The sequence below is a fragment of the Chrysochloris asiatica genome, unplaced genomic scaffold, assembly GCF_000296735.1.
Source record: "Chrysochloris asiatica unplaced genomic scaffold, ChrAsi1.0 scaffold00020, whole genome shotgun sequence".
Classification (NCBI taxonomy): domain Eukaryota; kingdom Metazoa; phylum Chordata; class Mammalia; order Afrosoricida; family Chrysochloridae; genus Chrysochloris; species Chrysochloris asiatica.
This window is the reverse complement of record NW_006408538.1, coordinates 61,945-65,434: the sequence shown is the minus strand read 5'-3', so window position 1 is coordinate 65,434 and position 3,490 is coordinate 61,945. Positions and strand designations below refer to the sequence as shown.

The window sequence follows — 3,490 nt, the reverse complement described above, 5'->3', positions numbered from 1 at the left end:
TTTTTTTTTTTTTTAATTATTATTATTCCAAATTGCTGCTGCTTTTCCCCTCCTTTCTTTCTTTCTTTTTATCCGCCTTTATTTTATTATTTTTTCTTTACTACTCTCTGGTCTCTTTCTCTTTTACTCATTCCTCTCACTAATTGTGTTTAGTTCTTTTTCTTTCTTTTTATTTTGAATTTTTATTTTTCCTGAAACTTCCATTGACTGAGATAGGAAGATTGTGAGAGTTCCAAATTTAAAGGGAAAAATCAGGTATTTAGTTATGGATGTGATAAGTTTGAGTTATCCGTCATACAACCAAGCAGGGATAACTGCAGTGAGTGAGAGAGAGCGCAAAGAGATAAATTGGTGACAGCAAACAAGGGTTGTTTTTGAGTTTTGTTCTAAAGGAGAGTCAAGAACTGGGTAATCATTGAAGAGGGAACTTGGGTCAAGTACACATTTTGTAATTGGAAAACACCATCAGGGCTTTTTTGGCAATGGGCTTGCCATCAAAATACAGGTGTTGGTGAAAACTATCGCAAAACCTAAGCCAACATAGAAAAGGAAAAAGACCCATATCAACATCATCATTACTGGACACGTCGACTCCAGCCAGTCAACCACTACTGGTCACCTGATCTACAAATGTGGTAGAATCAAAAAAAAACCATTGAAATTTTTGAGAAGGAAGCTGCTGAGCTGGGGAAGGGCTCCTCAAGTATGCCTGGGTCTTGGATCAACTGAAAGCTGAACATGAGTGAGGCATCACCATTGGAAATTTGAGACCAGCAAGTACTATGTGACCATCATTGATGCCTCAGGACACAGAGACTTTATCAAAAACCTGATGACAGGAACCTCACAGGTTGACTGTGCTGTCCTGATTGTTACTGCTCGTGTTGGAGAATTTGAAGGTGGTATCTCTAAGAATGGGCAGACCCGTGAGCATGCCCTTCTGGCTTACACACTGGGTGTGAAACAGTTGGTGTTAATAAAATGGATTCCACTGAGCCACCCAACAGCCAGAAGAGATCTGAGGAAATCGTTAAGGAAGTCAGCACCTACATTAAGAACATTGGCTACAACCCTGACACAGTAGCATTTGTGCTGATTTCTGGTTGGAATGGTGACAATATGCTGGAGCCAAGTGTTAACATGCCTTGGTTCAAGGGATGGAAAGTGACCCGTAAGGATGGCAATACCAGTGGAACCACATTGACTGAAGCTCTGGATTGCATCCTGCCACCAACTTATCCGACTGACAAGCCCCTGCGTCTGCCTCTCCAGGATGTCTACAAAATTGGTGGGATTGGCACTGTCCCTGTGGGTAGAGTGGATACTAGTGTTCTCAAACCAGGCATGGTGGTCACCTTTGCTCCGGTGAACACAACCGCTGAAGTATAATCTGTTGAAATGCACCATGAGGCTTTGAATGAAGCTTTGCCTCGGGACAGTGTAGGCTTCAATGTAAAGAACTTCTCTGTCAAAGATGTTTGCCGTGGCAATGTGGCTGGTGACAGCAAAAATAATCCACCAATGGAAGCAGCTGGCTTCACTGCACAGGTGATCATCCTGAAGCCTCCAGGCCAGATCAGTGCTGGATATGCACCTGTGTTGAATTGTCACACAGCTCACATTGCTTGCAAGTTTGCTGAGCTCAAGGAGAAGATTGATCGCAGGTCTGCTAAGAAGCTGGAAGATGGCCCACAATTCTTGCAGTCTGGTGATGCTGCCATTGTTGACATGGTTCGTGGCAAACCTGTGTATGTTGAAAGCTTCTCAGACTACCCTCCCTGGGTCATTTTACTATTGGTGACATGAGACAGACTGTTGCTGTGGGTGTCATCAAGGAAGTGGACAAAAAGGCTGCTGGAGCTGGCAAAGTCACCAAATCTGCTCAGAAAGCTCAGAAGGCTCAATGAATATACCTTTAACACCTGCCACTCCAGTCTGAATCAGTGGTGGAAGAACGGTCTCAGAACTGTTTTGTCTCAACTGGCCATTTATCTTTAATAGTAAAAGTCTGGTTAATGATAAAAATGCATCGTAAAACCTTCAGAAGGAAAGGAATGTTATGTGGACCATTGTTTCTTTTTTTGTGTGGCAGTTTTAAGTTATTAGTTTTTTTAAATCAGTACTTTAAAAATGGAAACAACTTGACCAAAAATTTGTTACAGAATTTTGAGACCCATTAAAGCAAAGTTTAATGAGAAAAACAAACAAACAAACAAACATCAGGGCAGATGCTATTCTTGAACATTTGAGAACAATCCTCTTATTTTCCTTGGCCTATTTGTCAGGGTTAAAGAGTAGAAATAGCTAGCATTTATTGTGCATAAAATATGTTGTATGTGGTATTAAGCACATTCATATATCCATTTACTCCTCACAAGCACACCGTGCAGTAACTGTGATTATTTTCAGCGTCACTGAAAGGTGAAGTGATTTAATTAACGCCGCATAACTAGACCTCTGCAGAGCTAAGATTCAGTCTTTCATCCTGCTTTCCACCAAGCCCTAATTCCTCCAGTAATTGCCTTTCAGAAAATTGAAAATATTTTCTGTGAAGCAAATTTTATCAACATTTCTTGGATCACGTATCCCCATCGAAGTATGGTATAAAACTAAACTGCAAACAGCAGGTGCCTTTGCATTACCACAACATTGTCCAACATTGGTCATTCAGCCATGCTCTGCTACTCTTGGCCCTAATTATATGTCCTTGTTGTTAAGTGCTGTTGAGTTGGCTCTGACTGATAGCAACCCTCTATAGGGTTCCCAAGCTGAGCTCAGTGAGTTTGAGACTGAAAAATGGACAAGTTATTTTATTTTTCCACATTTCAAATGATTCGCCTTTGACAGGGCTCACTCAGCAATATCATTTTTCTATCATTATTAGTGGACCTTACAGTTAACAATCCAGTGCTTACCTACAGCACTGAGGTATGAATTTTAACTCATCACTTGGTGCTGTCTGAAAAGTTCCAAACAGGAAATGTCAGGTGAAAAATTCAGTCTTCCCAAATGTGAGGTTATCATTATGTTGTTGTTATATGCCATTGAGTCAGTTCCGGTTCATGGTGATCCTGAATAGAGTTTCCAAGGAAGGGCTGGTGGGTTTGAACCACCGACTTTGCAGTTAATAGTCCAGTGCTTATTCTACAATGCCACACCAGGACTCCAATTTCAATGTTAGCAAGCTTTTAAAAAAAGTCTTTGAATGAATTACATAGCTAGAGGTCTAAATATTTGTCACAAATTGCCTTATTAAAAAAGATACAGCATCACAATTTGTATTACAACGTAAAAAATATGTAAGGTTATCAGCAGGTATGGTTGTGAAGGTCACGGTAACATCTGCTATTTTAATATAAACAATGATTTTTAATGATGTGGTAGTTGTATATGGATGGACTAACAGTATGCTAAATTGATGGGGCTCATTTTAGAGCCTTACTTTGCAACAGGAACATTTGTATAATTCCTAAAGAGTTATAAGAAAACT

General features: G+C 40.2%; 1 pseudogene; it reads left to right on the top strand.

The window, feature by feature from the left end:
• Positions 1 to 265: 265 nt before the first annotated feature.
• LOC102824166 lies at positions 266 to 1,907 on the top strand (annotated as a pseudogene).
• Positions 1,908 to 3,490: the final 1,583 nt, after the last annotated feature.